Source organism: Rhinolophus sinicus, chromosome 16, assembly GCF_057876585.1.
Source record: "Rhinolophus sinicus isolate RSI-liver-muscle chromosome 16, RSI-T2T, whole genome shotgun sequence".
NCBI classification, from domain to species: domain Eukaryota; kingdom Metazoa; phylum Chordata; class Mammalia; order Chiroptera; family Rhinolophidae; genus Rhinolophus; species Rhinolophus sinicus.
Window position 1 is genome coordinate 138,623,189 of NC_142516.1, and position 17,363 is coordinate 138,640,551.

A 17,363-nucleotide genomic window follows, 5' to 3' on the forward strand; every position below is an offset into this window, starting at 1 on the left:
TGTTTCTTTTAAAGTGCTATCTTGTGGGACAATTATACATGCCTTTTCTTTTTTTTTTTTTTCAGAAGCTACAGGTCAATATAAAGGCAATTAGCAATATTTTTATCCTTTAAAAATGAAAGGGTAAGTTTTTGAAAAAATACTTTTTGAAAGAATAGCATTAAAAAATAGAATACAATTTATTTGAATTTTGGCATGTGATGTCAAAACAAACGATTTCTGTAGTAAATTATGTGTATTAAAAAATCAGTATTTTTGCTCACCACTTTATCCGTAGTCATTGGCATGGAAAGAATTCAGTAAGTGTTTGCTGTGATCCTAAGGCATTATTTGCATGCTGATGTTTGCACTTTCATCTGTTGTAATTATTTGTTCACGTACCCATTGCTGCCTCTGTTAAATGCAAGTTTCCTAGGACTTTCTCACGGGGTGATCATACGACTAGATGAATTAACAGACATAAAGCAAAATGAAGTTGTTGATAATGTCGCTATCATCCCTCTGTCTAGAACGTAGGATTCTCCAGGGCTGGGGCCGGGTCCTAGTTGTCTTTCTCGTACAGTCTATGTTTGTAAATGACTAACCGGATGCAGGAATAAATGAATCAATAATGGGCAGATGAGGAGAGAGGTGATGAGTGGATGTTACAGGGAAGGCTAGGTTTTGGTGGGCGCCTTTGGGGAGTCAGTGATTAGGGTGGACTTGTTGGTCAGCACGATTGACAGTTTGGCTGGATAGGTTTGCTGTGGGGCTACTCTGTGCATTGCGTGGTGTGAGCAGCACCTCTGGCCTCCACCCACTCAATTTTGAGAGTCTGCCCCAACCCTTTTCTGATGGACCACAGCCATTAACAAAGATTTCTCTCTGGGAACGAGATTAAGGATGATTTTATTTTCTTCTTTGAGGTTTTACATATGTTGCGAATGTACTACAAAAACAACTCCATAAAGTTTTATTTTACTAACCTAAAAATGTTTATAAAATGTGTTTAATTTATTAAACAAAGTACATTGAGAAAGAATCCTCTTCTCCTTCCTGTCCGAATTCTTTAAACATAATCTAGTCAGACCTAGTTCATGGGTTTCATAAGGAAGTCACTATGACGTGATAATAATTATGCTAGAAACATAAATATGAGAAACGGAAGCAAATGCTACCGTCCATCTGAGATGATGCATCGCTCGCTCCCTGGACTCTTCATCTTGCAGAAAATGGTTCTCCCACCAGACTCTGCTTCTGTTTGGGTTGAAGAGCACTTCAGGGTGGATGCCTTGTTCCATCTGCACAGGGCTTTTTAATGTGCTTGTTAAATTAAGGCATAATTTTGCCCTGTGCTAGAATGCAGAAAGAGGGGACCAGATTTAAGGCTAGATCACTCTGCTCATTTGAAGATGAGTAGATATTTATTAGTGTGCGATGAAGGCTGGGCTCATCCCCGTGCCTTTAGTTTGGAAATGAAGCGCAGCAGGGAACAATACCCACAGACGTCATGGAAACCAGCAAGCACTCCGTGAGATGTTTTGGGGATGCGTGGGACCCAGAGGACACGCTTAGATTTTGGCCCTTCTTCCATAGTTTGCTTGTGGCCAGTGAAGATTATTTAAAAAGGCACCAAGATGAGGGGATTAGAAAGCACAATCAGTGACCATAAGATTGCCACGAAAGTCAATTTGGGGAATATAATCAATAATGTTGCAAAGATTTTGTAGGGTATCCGATGGGCACATGTCTTATTAGGGAGACCACTTCAGGGATGATGTAGATGCCTGATCACTGCACTGTACACCTGAAGCTGAAGCTGAATAATAATGAATGTCAACTATAATTTTATATATATATATATATATATATATATATATATATATATATATATATAGTCACAAGAAGCGGAGTACAGCATAAAGAATAGAGACAGTGGAAATGTCATGGTTGTATGCGATGTCAGAGGGGTAGTAGATTGGGGGAGGGGGGTTATCACCTTATGAGGGGAATAAATGTCTAACTATTACAGTGTTTTGTACATATGAAACTAATAAAAAAAAAAAAAAAAGAAGAAGAAAATAAATAAATAAATAAATAAATAGGCACCTGAGATCGAAGCCACCAAATATCAGTTTCTAACCGTGTCACAGGAACATAAGGACAGAACACACTGGAAAGTCAAATCGGGCAAAGCTGGAACCGGCTTTTAGCAGACTGCGGTCAGGTCAACCATTCTAATATCCACAAGATACTAGTTCTGCTCTCGTGCTCTTAGACAACAATTATTCCTTAAAACTGAAGAATCGGTTTCTTAAGAATAAGAGACAAAGAGGCTCTTGGAAACACCGCTCAATAATAAGATAATAAAATGTTTGAATGCTGGTGTCATCTAAGGCTGATAATAACATATCTCGTACTTCTCTTACTTTATTTTTTAAATTAAATTAAACCAGCTCTTTTATTCGACAGCTTGAGATGCGTTGTTAGTCATAGCTACTGCTCTCTTTCAGTAGAATGACTGGCTCAAGGGTGAATGCGTGTGGAATTCTCCTTCCGGAGTTGTGTGTGCTCGGTGGTAAAAGCTAAGGAGAGGTGGCATGGAGAAAAGAGCAGAAGCTGTTCACTTTGCAGTAATGCTGGGGATGCGGGGGATGCCTACACAGTAAATAGCGAGTGAGCCTGGAGTAAGTGTTCATATGATTGAAGAGGTTCCTCGGGCCAGCTGGGCGTGCATGCTGCAGCCAAGACCTCACAGCCCCAAGGATGCCTCTGTCCCCAATTTTAACACCAGCTACCCAGCATTTACATGCAGCCTGGCCAAGACTTCAAGTTAACAAACTGTTTAAAAACATCTCCACTTCTCATTGGTAAACACTGAGTCTACTAATATATATTGAGAAAATTAGTGTTTTCATGCAATGTTTTCTGGTACATTACCTAAACTCAATGTACAACTCACACTTGGCGTTTCATTGCTAGCTAGCATCGGATCGCAATGTTTCACCACCAACTATGGGCGTCACAGCAATAATTTGACAGGCGATAAAAAGAGAGTAAGCTCTTTGGTGGAATTTTTATAGTCTGTTTTCCACAGTCTCAGTCATTGGAGTGGAAGAAATGAAGATGTACAATTTAACCAGTATGTTTACATGCATCCAACAGATATTTTTCTTCTGAGATTAATTGAATTACACCTATAAAATACTTATATTGTATGCTTATCAATCCTGAGATGGTTTTGAACAATTGAGGGAATATGTTTTCATTAGTAATAAAAGATAAGTACACAGTTGAGCAACATTGAATGATATCCTATAAGCAGAATGCTGTGTAATAATTTTGCAAACGTACCTTTTTATGATACGTCATATAAAACATAACTTTACTGAAGTGTCTTAGCTCTGAAATCTCAAATTGTAAATGTAAAGCAGTCTTGTATCAAACCTTACACACTATGTACTGCCACAGTAGGACATAAATATAGTAGAAAAAGCAATGGATTTGGTGGGGGGAAATTGGCCTGGGTTTTTTCCTTGTTTTTGCTGTTATAAATTGTGCTACGTTGGACCAGTTCTTAGTCTTTCTGAACCTCAGTTTCTCCACCTGTCACTGCTGTGTTGGGGTCAGAGAGGGACTGGAACTGAGTAGAGAATTCTCACAGAAAACAGTATTTGGATGTGAATTTGGTTTAGGTGGGATGCAGGCGGAGGTGTGCTAGTAAGTATTTAACAACTGGATCTCAGAAGTAAGGAGGGGTGGGGGTAAAGCAGGAAGGGAGGGAGGAGGGAGAGAAGAGGGAAGGAGGGAGGGAAAGAGGGAGGGAAAGAGGGAAGGAAAGAAGGGAGGAAGGAAGGGAGGAACGAAGGAAGGAAGGAAGGAAGAAGGAAGAAAGAAAAAAAGAAAGGAAGGAAGGAAGAAAGCAAAAGGAGAAAGAAAGACTCCAGTGTAAATACTCCCATGATGGCTGATTTCAAGAAACAAATGTGACATCATTGACCATGGAGTTGGGAAAAAAATGCAGTGTTGCCTCTCCTGAACTAGTACAAGCTGCTTCAGTGCCCCACTGAATAGGATGTGGTCTCTCGGCCCTGTTCCACTAACAACAGTGTTAGAGCAATTAGTGCATTAGCATTGTTTTTCATGTTTCAGTCAAAGTGGGAACATTAATTGCATATAATATTATGGCTTAACATTCACTGATTTATGTTTTATAGTATCATAGAAATAACATATCAATATTTATAGCTACTAGTGCAAAAATCATTTTGGCATGAAATCCATAAGCATTAAATGTACTTTCAATAGCACTGTTTATGTCCTTTATAACTCTTTTTTGAAAAGTGAACTGTTTGGTTTTATTGTGGTGGGTCTATGATAATATTATTATTGGGATATAATCTCAGGAAGTTGAGAAGCTCCATGAGAGATTCCTAAGTTTCCTTCAATGACGAATACATGTAGGTTAAATTACATGAGTAATACCAATATACAATGTCTAGAACTGAGCACAATCAATACCTAGCCACCCCTGTCCCCCAATGGCTAGAAGGGACAGTTGTGACTCAGGGTACAACTAGTGCCTGCCATTCTCATCCCCGCTATTCTTCACTCCTCTAACCACATGCCCTAGGAATTAGCTGACTTGGTTTCATGTTCTGTGGGTAGACACCCCCAACTAACTTCAGGGAAAACACTGTCTCCCACCTGCCCATGTCATACAAAGCTCCATTTTATCAGGATTGCCAATAGCACTAGCAGCCAGCTTACAGTAGGTGGTTAATAAATGTTATTGAACTATATGTATTAATATGTGGCATACATATATAGGAAAGTGCTGAGTCTATACTAATGTATAACGGGTAAATTAAGTCTGAGTTGAAGCCATGTATCAGTCAGATATAGGCTGTTTGTTAAGTATCTACTCTGTGTCAGAGTGTAGAGATAAATTCATTTACTGAGCACATCTCTGAAGATCCGACTGTGAGCTGCCATTTTGCAGGTACTCAGTGTACAGTGCTGAGGCCTCACATTCTAACGAGGGGATAGATGGTGAATAAATCAATGCTCAGGTCTGTGCACTGTCCATCAAAAAGTGATGAGCAGGCCAGAGAACCATCTAGTGGTCTTTCGTTGATTCATTCACTCAAAACTGCTTATTAAGACCTCCCACATGTCAGGATAGTGAGCAAAATCAGACTGTTGTTGCCTCTGGGTTGCTCACAAATTAGTGGCCAGAGGTCTTAGACTAGCAATCCCTCAGCACGAGAGGACAGGCGCCAGCCCGTGTAGGCTACAATTCTAGTAGAGATGGAGATTGGGGGCCAAGCACCTTCCCTGGAAAGGAAACAGAAGTGGAGCCTGAAGGATGAGGAGGCCGGGCTAGGAGAATCCTGTTTGGAGACCAGATGTCCAGAGTCAGCCTGGAAAGGGGTTGGGCTGAGAAAGGGTGTGCCTGGACCAGCATGGTTCAGCTGGGGACAGGGTGTGCTCTGCCACTGAAGGGGCCCTCAAGGGTGGAGATAGGTGGTTGGTGGGCGATGTGCTGGCCCCTACAATTGCCAGCGTATGGTTGGGAAGCCTGAGTCAGCCCACAACTCTAGCAGCTCTCAGGCATCTCCAGGGAAAAGGAAGGGAGGGCCGCCTGGGCATGGCTAACAGGCTATCATGGGGAACAAGATTTGTTAACAGACATCTATTGAGCCCTGTGGTATGCCAGCCACTGTCATAGGCCTTGGAAATCATGAATGAAACACAAACACCAGGAGAGTGCCTCTGAGTGACCAACAGAAGCCCTTTGAGATCTGACACCATCACTGACAGTCTTTGAGAAAAGTCAGGGTGGGTGGCTTTGAGCAGGCTGAGCCGATGGGGTCAGCCCCGGCAACCTTGGGAGATGGACCCTTGAGGGGGCCAGCACAGGCTGGCCCAAGACTGTCACACTCAGGGGCCACTGCTGCTGCCCAATGCCATCTTCCAGGCTGGTTCCCATGCTGGTCTTATTTCAATAGCCTGTGAACCGCCTCAAGGCAGGAAGGAGCCCACTCTTTACTGGGGGCACACAGGCTCTACAACAGCTCCTTCTGGGGTTCCTGTTGATGCACCCCACACAGAGTGTGACTGGGGAGGGTGGCCACACAGGATTCTCCAGCAGCAGCTGAGAAGTCAAGGTTTCCTTTCATGCACAGGGGTCCAGGGAAACCTTGACCCCGTTTGCCTTGAAGGAAGTTTTAGCTAATAAACTCATGAAATCAGTCCACACCGTTTCTTCTAAGTGCCTTTTCAGCACCTTTTTCATTTCAAAGTACTCTTCACAGAGCACTAAAATGGGTGAACTAGCAAGATGTCAGAAGGATGGTGAAGTTGAGAAACGTAGTAGAACTTCAGCCAAAACCTCCAACAGCGAAGCCTCAAGACGGCTGGTCCGTGAGCTCCCTCCTGACACTGAAGCCAGCCCTTTGAGCAAGGAAAGCCATGTTTCTTAGCAAAGAATTGGGACTCTGCTCATTGAGAACATTCTCCATGATACAAGGAGGCTTTTATAAATATTCTACGCTGAGCTGGCCTGACACTGAATACACAGACCGAGAGGCAAGTTCATGTCTACATGGGGCACGGCGCTCAGGCACTGACAGGCAGGCAGGGTCGCAAAGGCCTCGCTTGGAGCCACAGGCATGGTGTTCTTGGAGGGCTAGAGCCAGGTTTTAAAGGGCTCTGAGGTGGGCAAGGGATCCTGAGAAGCCAAGCAGGACATGCTCAAGGGGCTTCCTTGAGCGAGAAGGAATCCCTGTGGGACCCATCTAGAACACCGCAGCTTGCAGAGGAATAAGCTGGGGGCAGGCCTCAGTGCAGCTGACAAAAGATCTGTGTGCACTCAGTGCACTTCTAGGATCTGTGTGGTGAGAGTTTAGAGTCAGGTATTTGGGTGGGGGGTGGGGGGATCTAGGGGACATGGAGGCACTCACATAAACTCAGGCAGCACGGTCCCAGGAAAGCGCATGAATCAGTACCCCTTTCCCGAGGCCCCTTCCCAAAATGGATGGATGTGAGCCTAACTCCTTAAAGGATGCAGCCACAGGAGTGTGTGCTCACACTGGCTCAGATCCCCGGTGTGGACAAAGGGATTCACTTACGGAAAATAGAACCTACAAATTTCCCCTTCACATTGGATATATGGAAACTTTGTTTTCCCAATTATTTTTAAGAGAAAAGGATGCATGCGTTTGTCTTTCCTTTGGTAAACTTGGTCTGGGCAGGGTGGTGCAGTGAAAATTCTCTCCCCCATCTCCACTAATAATGTGATCCTACACAGCGAAGGTGTCTTCTAGGGTATTTGCCTTCAGAGGTTGTGACATGGAACCCCCCCCTACCTCCTACCCCCATGTCCTTATAGAAATACTGTCACGGTCCTTGACACAACAAAGAGAACAAAACAGTATCTCACTGTGGAGTGAGACAGCTGCACCTCACAACACCCATATTTTCTCCCACTGCTCCCCAATGCTGGCCTTGGAGAGCCCTGCCCCCTTAGTGCTTGGACCCAGGGGTGGGCAAGACACCTTTGCTCTATGACTGTGGAACAGTGGAGGAGAGTCTGGGCAGGGTGGTGCAGTGAAAATTCTCTCCCCCATCTCCTCTAACCAGATGCCACTTTTCCTTCAGGTTGCAGCTAAAATATTATTTCCTCCGGAAACCTCTCCTGGTCTCCTGGACAGGGACGGCTTCACAGCATGCCCCCGGGCAGCATTCGTAGTGCCGCTAATTGTAACTCATCATTGGTGCAAATGTTTGGGGGATGTGTGAACCATTAAACTGTAAACGCTATGAGGACACAGAAACACTTTTCTTGTTAATCGTTGCCTTCCCAATGCCCACCATAGTCGGTACAAATAGCAGTATGCAAGAAATAATTACTAAGCGACTGCACGAGTGAATAGCTCGAGTGGAAAGACAAAACAGATCGGCCAGAAAGCCTATTAAAGAAAGACTGTTAAACTTGGCCTTGAGCTTATGGGTACAGCCTTGCCAGTATGCAGTCAGTATCACAGCGAATGGTTCCTGGCTCATCTGAATATCTTATTTAGGCTCTGGCAGGCAGAGCAGGTTCAGAGTTATTCCCTCAAGGACATATACCAGTAGTGATGGGCACGGCTGCTGCAGAGTCCAGCGACGCTGACATCTGGGCCCCTCACAACAGCTCTGAGATGGGCCTCTTGTGTGGCTGCCTGTGTGACTGCACCCCCGCCCCGCACAGAGAGCCTGGCTTTAATTGAAAACCGCATTCTTTACAAAGATCCAGATGACCTCAGATGCCGTAGCACGGAGGCTGCACGTTCAGAGGACAGAGGATAAGAGGGTCAAGAAGTCGGGGCAAAGATTCGACTTTCTGACCAAGTGGGTTCGAGGGGGACAGTAGGGGCAGGGCCCAGGTTCTAACTCCATTTACCCTGAGGAGAGAAAATCAAAGCTGAAATGCTGCTGTATTCCAGGCTGTTTATGAACACTCGTGCCTCTCTCATCCTGCTGTCACCATCCATGCATAAGCCTAGGAAGTGATTCTCCAAGCACCTGGGAACTTGTGAGCAAAGCAAGTTCTCAGGTCCCAGCTGAGGCCTGCGGGGTCAGAACCTGGAGCAGGTTGAGCATGCTCTGCAGGGGATTCTGACAACATTCCAGTGAGAGGACATAGGTTGGAGGGGAGGGCGTTGGGGGAGGGGTGGGCGGGAGCCACAGCTTCCAAGGGAATAGGAGTGATGTTCTAACCAGAGGAGGGAATCTGTTCACAACAGAAAGTCTGGGCCTCAGGGCAGAAACTACAGTCTTACTTGAAGACCCAGAGTAGCTGCAGCCCTGTTTTCTATGTATTTCCTATTTTGCTGGTTTTAACAAGGGCCATAGCTTTTTGTTTTTGGTTTAGTTTTTTGTTTTGTTTGCACCTCAGAACCAAACCAGCACAGGCTGCTCAAGGAACCAAAACTCTCACTCAAATCTCGCTGAAATGGGGAGCAAGTTCGGCAGCCAGGCCTAGCCTGGGGCTTCTCTAGGAACCGATGAGCCTCTCCAGAGAGTGTCCCAGCAGCTCGGACACGCCTAGAATACTTCTAGAACGGACCTGGAACAGGCCCTCCTTGTCGGGACTTGTTTCCTCATTAGTAAGCTCAAGGGGGATGAGACTCAGGCTTTCTAACAGCACGCCAGAGTTCTGGGGGCTGGTGGTCCTGCATGCGGGGGACAAATCAGGGGCTTCCGGCCCCCATTCCTGTTTTGAGCAAAGTAATAATTTTATCAGTTTACACGTCAGGTGCCTAAAGACTTGATTTGAATATAGATGCCTCCCCATAAAGATATAGTGTGATTTCCAGGGTTCCTTCCACCTATAACTTCCATGACCCCCCCTCCGCAGGCAGGGGACTCTGTCCTCTGTCACTCCCAAGAATGTTCAAGGCCAAATAATACCAGTGAAGCAGGAAAGGCCCAGGACAAAGACAGTAGGGAAGAAGGCCCAGGTGTCCTGGGATCCTGGTGTCCCAGCTGACCCAGCCCCTGGAAAGCCAAACCTCCAGATACAGTTGGCTGGATCCCAATGTCTCCCTGCTCCCATTAGATGCCTGTCTATGTTCGTTCAAGGTTGGGTCCATATAGACGCCGTGAAAGGAGAAGGCGAGCCCTTATCTGACAAATGAGACCAGTGCAGGTCTCCTCCCACTTTTCCTCAGTAGAAGGCACTAGGGTCCCCATGTGATTTTGCATTTTCAGACCCAGCTCAGAGTTACTCTGTCCCAGAAGACAACAGAGCACCCTTTTGTGTGTAAATGACCTTGGGTAATGAAACATGCTAGTGTCCCTCCCTCTCAGCCAGCCCTGCTCAAGACACCTGCTCCATCATCCTCATCCTCCCTGTTCCTAAGAAGTTTTCATCAGTGACTTCCTGTGCGACTGTTTCCTGCATACAGTACAAGTTCCAGCTACACAATGTCCAACTACATCAGAAACAAACTGAGGCGATACAGGTAGCTTAACAATAACCCCAGCAATAATAAGAACATAAGAAGGAGGTATTCATTGCCTGTTTTTGTGTCTGGCTGTTCTAAGGGCTTCACAGGACTCTCACTGAATCCTGGCAGCAAACTAGCATTGCCATCCCCTTGAACACTGAAGGGGCACCGGGCAGAAGCACTGCCAAAGCTTATGGGGTAACCAGGATGGACAAAGGAGCACATACCTCAAAGTCACTGGGACGTGAGCTCCAACCCCCACTCACCCATGCAGTTGCCTTGTAGCCTTGGGCAAGTTACTAAACCTCTGTGTTCTCTTCTGTAAAGTGACATGGTTGTGTGAGGACTGGCTCTGAATCCGAACAGGGGCTGATCCCAGGTTGCCCACCCCCCTTTCCTCCAACTCACTGTGTGAGCTGGATGGCCACTGGTAAGAGGGAAAAACAGAAAGGGCAAAGCCCACAAATACCATAATCACCTTTTAAAGTGAGAAGAAGAGGTAAAGGAAGGCAAAAGCTACTTTCTTTTCGGCTAAATATATATTCTAAACAGCTTTAAATTGAGCAGGAATACATTGAAACCATTCAAGTAGAATTTTACTTAGATACGTAGTTATAGAATACGGCTCAGAGGAACAAAGTGCTAGCTCAGGGAGAGACAGTTTTCCTTGTTGCCCAATTAAAATCAGAAATAGCACTACAAACCATTACAAGAAAATCTTGACTTTTTTTTCTATTTTATCTTTTGCCATTTCCCACAATTGCAAAATCCACACAGATAATTAGAGGATAGGGAATAATTAGATAATGAGGTGAAAAATCAACTTTTTTTTAGCTAATTGCAAAAATATAACAATTCTGGTCCAAAATTATTCATGCTAGTTGACTATGAATGCCAGAAAAACGCCAGAAAATGGCCAAAACTCAGCAGTCATCATGTTGTGTTCATCAAACCAGGTATTAGAACCCCAATGTCCTTTTATTCTGCCTTTAAACTTCAAAAATTATTTTTATCAGTGACACATATATATATAATGTAAAAACTCAAATTGGCTTATGACAAAAGCAGCTGTGTGCTGCCGCTAAGTTCCCCATCACCCATCCCGCTCCACAGAGGCAATCCTGTTAAAATCTTTTAGTTGATCATCAGAGAAATGCAAATCAAAAGGACAATGAGATATCACCTCACCCCAGTCAGAATGGCTGTCATCAACAAGACAAATAGTAACAAATGTTGGAGAGGCTGTGGAGAAAAAGGAACCCTCATACACTGTTGGTGGGAATGCAGACTGGTGCAGCCGTTATGGAAGGCAGTGTGGAGGTTCCTCAAAAAATTACGAATAGAATTACCATATGACCCAGCAATCCCTCTCCTGGGTATCTACCCAAAAAACCTGAAAACATTTATACATAAAGACACGTGTGCTCCAATGTTCATTGCAGCTTTGTTTACGGTGGCCAAGACATGGAAACAACCAAAATGTCCTTCGATAGATGAATGGATAAAGAAGTTGTGGTATATATACCCAATGGAATACTATTCGGCGGTAAGAAAAGATGATATAGGAACATTTGTGACAACATAGATGGATCTTGAGAGTGTAATGCTGAGCGAAATAAGTCAGACAGAAAAAGCAGAGAACCATGTGATTTCACTGATATGTGGTATATAAACCAAAAGCAACAAAAGAACAAGACAAACAAATGAGAAACAGAAACTCATAGACACAGACAATGGTTTGGTGGTTGCCAGAGGGTAAGGGGGGTGGGGGGTGGGGGGTGGGAGATGAGGGTAAGGGGGATCGAATATATGGTGATGGAAGGAGAACTGACTGTGGGTGATGAACACACAATGGGATTTATAGATGATGTAATACAGAATTGTACACCTGAAATCTATGTAATTTTACTAACAATTGTCACCTCAATAAATTTAATTAAAAAAAATAAATAAATAAAAATATTTTAGTTGCTTCTTCTTACATTTATCTTCACTTTTCTAAATAACATACCTATATTCCTATTCCTTGAGTTTTCAACTTCAGTTTTATCTACTGACTTCCTATTATCGAGGCTTTAGCTTCCTTCCATGTACACCCCTCCACCTTCTATAGGCCTTTCCTCCCCCATGCACCCAATACTATGGGTGTATAACTTGAGTAGGTCAATATTTGCATAGATAAAATTACATTTTTAGGACAACCTACCCAGCATTCACAGCAGAGACACGTGGTGTACTATGATTACGTCTCCTTCTTTATACAGCTCTTTTGTTTCTCCCAGACTTAATTGATTTGCTATTTCATTGCATTAGTTTTTATGTACTTATCACTAATTTATTCCTAAACTCTCTGTGACAATTGTAAATCTCCTCTCCAAACGCAAAAGGCATTCGGCAATCTGCCATTTTCTCCCTTTCTGGAAGGCATCCACCCTTCCTCCTCGTCCACACGTGTGTCCTCTGACTTCTTCTCACTCTCACTGCGAATTCCCTTTGCCTTTCTCTTTTTGGAGTTCCAGCTTCCTGAACTGTCTATGTTTGTCTCTCTTAGCTTGTCTCTACTCTGGTGGGGTGCATCTCCCAGTGGCCTGCTGATACTGTGGGTGGGAGATAGAGTCACTGAGCAAGTATGGGTCTGAAAATGTAGTCAGTCTTGATCATTTGTTTGGGTTAAAATTCTAGGGAGAAAATAATTTTTCCCATAAAATTTTGAAGGCAAATTTCCATTGTGCCATGCCCACACAGGAAGGAACATGGGGCCAGAGGGACACAGCTGGAGGTTTGAGGCCCAGAGGGACAGTCAGTGTGTTGGGACCTCGCCTAATCCATGGTGCAGAGATACTAGGGTTCAGGGACCAAAAGTCACTAGAGGAATTGAATTTAAAATCAAACAAAGGTTCACAGACATGGGCAGCAACACCAGAGAAATGAGATGACAGCAACGTCTCAGGAATCTGGTTGCACAGCGGCTGAGAGGGCAAACGGGAGATAAGGCGGGCCACAGATCTCAAGTGTGGGCCGGGTGTCGATCCATCCCTGCAGGGCAAAGCTGGGCACGCTAGGCCGCATGTAATCTGGAGGACAAGAAGACTGATCTATGCATCTTCTTGCTGGTCCCACCAAGGGGGGTGGCCTGCTGATAAGTAGGTGCTAGTTAGGGGCATGGAGATGGGGTCACCAGGAAAAGATGGACCACGCTGTGTGGCCATCAGATATCCTTGTTATTCAGATATGTTAACAATGGCTTCTCTGAGGGGTGGCTTCCTGTGCCCCCTGAAGGGACATGGGAGCATAGTATTCTGGGATGTGCAGAGCATGCCAGGGTCACGGGATTACAGACACAGAGAACAATCCAGGCTGGAGACCAAGATGGAATATGAATTGACAGGTGGTCCCATCAAAGCAACACAATATTTAAAATAAAAAGATACTTAGTAAGCTAATGTGCAAAGATTTTCCAAAATGCAGTTGTCACGGTCACAAATGGTAAGAAGGATGTGAGGCTGCTTCCTTGACATGCCACATGTCTCTGAAGCCCTGCTTTAATTGAGTGAACGCCTTTCTATTTAAAACTTCAAGGTTTAATGACCCAAAGAATAGAAATTGATGAGGAAAGACATGCCACCCCAATTTTAAAACAAATTTGTCATCACAATCATTAATCTTTCTAAAAATTTTCTCTATCAGGGAGGAAAAGCAGAATTGGAAAAAAAAAAAGCAGTTCTTCATCCTGGCCTTTCAGCTCTCGTGGACTCATTCATGTGTTAACGGCTTCACAAGCAGCCATGTGTGTCGGGGCCGGGGAGGTGGAAGAAGAGTTCAAGAACATACAGGCCCTCTTCTTGATGGGTCCCTACTAGGTAAGGATGTGTCTGTAGGAAGCCACAGTGCATGCTGATGATGTCCCTGGGGTGGGGAATGTCAGTGCAGAGCAGGTGTCAGGGGCAAAGCCTGTCTGGGCAGGGGCCAATGCCCTGCTCTTTGGTTGGCCTTCTCTCATCCCAACCCCTTCTCTTCATGAAGGATCCTGTAGGGCCTGCTGACCCTGTTAGTAGGACTCAGCCCACTTACCCTGGACTCATGCTCTTTGGATCCTAACTTCCTTCTGGTTCCATTGTGCCCCTTGAACCTAGCTGCTAACTCCTTCTCTCATCACAGCAACTCCTTTCTGTTCTCTGGGGTCCTATAGGATCCCACCTTCTGGTGTCCTAGGGCTACGCTGGGGACCCTGTCAAAGACACTCTGAGTATTGGCCTTTGCCTTCCGGCCAGCTATCCAAGCTCCCAACCCCTCTGTGCTCAGCTCACTCCCCATTTCCTCCATCTAATCCAGAATTAGTGGGAGGGCCGAGCTAATTTCCCCACATCTCCAGCCACCATTCAGCTTGTCCTGTACTCACAGGCAAAGTCAACAATTGAGTAGACATCAACAAAACGGATGCTTCCCTTCAATGAGGGATTGAAGAGAAGGTCTCCTGCTCTCTCATTGGTATCTAGAGAGAGTCCACTGTGTACCAGTCCCTATAGTGGTGTTAGGTCCATCCATAATGAAGAAGAAAAGACATGAGAACTCCCCCCCGTGGACTCACAGTGCATGGGTAAGACAGATACCAGACACATAAACATGCATACAAAGAGATACTACAAAGTGTCTGAAGTGCTGTGAAAAGTATCAGATGCTGGAGGCAGATCCAACTTTGCCACTTACCTCCTGAGCACCTCAGGGCAATGTAATGTCTTGACACTTCCATTTTCTTATCTGAAAAGTAAAAACAAGAATGTTAAGTTCACTGAGTGTTATGAGGGTTAAAAGAAGGGGAAAGGGGGGTCAAATATATGGCAAAAGAAGGAGATTTGACTTTGGGTGGTGAACACACAATGCAATATACACATGATATATTATAGATACACTTGAAACCTATACAATTGTATTAACCCATATCACCCCAATAAATTTAATTTAAAAAAAAAAAGAGAGAATGTAGTTAAAACACCTGGTTACCCAGAGCTGAGACACGACAAGCACTCAAAAGTGACATGAATGTTTTACTAATAGCCATCATTAGCCATCGAGGGTGCATCTGCCTACCCTGTGCCTCCTAATTCAAACCGGGATTATGAAGCTAATGAAAATTTCGAAGTGTAACTGGCTGCTTCCGAGAGGACTCCCGCTACCATCTTTAATGTCACGGTGCTAAGTAACACAAGTGCATGGGGACGGATGCCTTGGTGGAGTTGCTGTAAGACAGGATTCTAGAAGATGGACATGGACGTCTCTTCCTGCTACTGCTGGCTGCTATGCCAGGTCCAGCAGTCCTGGGGGCCTTGGTCCTGTTAGGGTCTGGGAACAGGTGTGGGACTTTCTTGTCAACCTTTCAGGCAACATTCAGAGACTTGAGGGTCTAGAAAGTACCACAGAGTTCGGCAAGTGGTGGGGTTCCCTTGACCCAAGGAGCTGAGGAGGAAGTCAATGGGGGGGCGGGGGGGGGGCGGCTGGTGTTCTCTGCTCCTGAGAGAGTGCAGGGGGTCCGGGGCATACAGGGTTCTCCTGGGGCCATGCAGGGCACTGTCCAAGGCCAGAGGCAATATCTGGGCTGCTCCACACAGGTTATTCAAGGTTTGACCTGTGCCTCACTGAGAGTAAAGAAAATAACGTTCCGGAGGAAGTCCTCTACTACAGTGCAGGGCACAATGCTTGGAACGTATTTGAGCAAACATCTGTCAGAGATTTAAGTCCAATGCAATAATTGTTTCTTACAGCAAATACCCCATTTCCTACTAAAAAAAAAATAATAATTAGCTAAATTGGACTAGAGAATGGTCGCTGTTGAGAACCAAACTAGGGCCGTACTGGATGGAGAAGATATTTCAAAGCGCAGGGGAAGGAAACATTGAGAAAAGAGACTACAGGGTAGATTCAAGGGAACTTCCAGCTGAAAAAGAAGAATCCCAGAAGAAAAAAATGAAAGAAACAGACGGAGGACAGACAATTAATAAACAAATAGTAGAGGAGCTAAAGAGAGAATAGAGTCTGCAGATTTAGAAAGCTCTTATGTGTAAAGACCCACAACCAGAAATAGTTAAGGGGAATCCCTGTAAAAGAAGAATAAAGAGAAAAACCTACAAGCCTTCAGAAATAAAGAACAAATAAATTACAAAGGAAGAAGAATCAGGCTGGCATTGATTTCTCATCTGGCACACTGAGAGTCAGAAGATGACAGAATAGAACTATAGACTCTGCAAGGAAGAGCACAGTGCAAGCATCTGGGGTAACTAGGTGAAGGCAGAACAGTGAGTGTATTCAGGGCACCTGCCTGGGGAAATGACTGAGGAAACAATGGTGAGCAGTCAACCTTGAGATAAGCAAGCAAACAAATGTAAACACACAGATACATATAAATGGCCAAGATAACTTATCTAGGAATGAGAAATACAGGTGCTAAATAAATATTTTTGAAATTGAAGAGATGTACCACAGGCAAAGCCATATAATAGTCCAGAAGTAAAAGCAGTAAACCTCGAACAGCTAAGCATTAGCAACGGTGGGGACAGGGCCACAGAAGTCACGTCATCTGGGGGCCAAGGTTCGGATGGGAAGCAGAGAACAGATGTGAAACGCTCCCAGGTTCTCTTCTGACTGAGATGAGTGAGGTGTGGGAAGCTCAAGGGGGGTGTGGGGGTGTCTCCATGGGAGGAATACCTGAGATCTTGTTGCCGCAGAAGGTAAAGAAGTAGATCACTGATTATACACACCAGGAAGGAAAGACATCATCAACAATGGTACAAAGGAGCTAACTACATAGTTAGGAATGGAAGGGAATAACAATGCCTGGTCAAGCAAAAGACACAGAAAGGATAAGAAAATAAATAAACAATAAATTTTAAAACGGAAGAAATAAAACCAAGTAATTAGCCATTCCACTAAATACAACAGACAAACTGATTCCATTAAAAGACAGAGACTGTCAGATTGGATTAGCACACAGTCCGTAGTCTATAGTCTAGGCATGAGGAACATACCTAAAAGAATATAATAAAGAAAAGTTGAAAATAAAGGAATGAGTAGAGAGATCAGGTCAGTGAAAGGCAAAAAGAAAACAAAGAAAATAAAGGCAAGTGGAAGACAGTTTCTGTATCAGGTAAGGAGAAACATAAGGAGAACAGCATTAAGCAAGGAAGGGGCTGATAACATGTCATAAAAGACACTATTCACAAAGAAGGTATAAAAATGCATAAGTGACCCCTCTGCTTACATCCAAAATACGTAAGGTGAAGGGCAGGCAGGGCGAATAACAGTCTCCTTTGTGCATCTCATGGGCTGAATGTGCCAGTGGATTGTTTTCTGGATACAATGAATAAATAATTTCAGTTAAAGATTATTGAAGCTCAG

At 44.5% G+C, this 17,363-nt stretch overlaps 1 protein-coding gene across 11 annotated transcripts in view; it reads right to left on the reverse strand.

Moving 5' to 3' along the window:
- LOC141571246 (uncharacterized) overlaps positions 1-17,363 on the reverse strand; it is a 581,124-nt gene that overhangs the window by 223,695 nt on the left and 340,066 nt on the right. For all 11 annotated transcript variants that reach the window (XR_016019132.1, XR_016019129.1, XR_016019130.1 and 8 more), the window contains exon 3: positions 14,682-14,732. The gene's annotated coding sequence lies outside the window, so the exon portion shown is untranslated. The remainder of the gene's footprint in view (positions 1-14,681; positions 14,733-17,363) is intronic.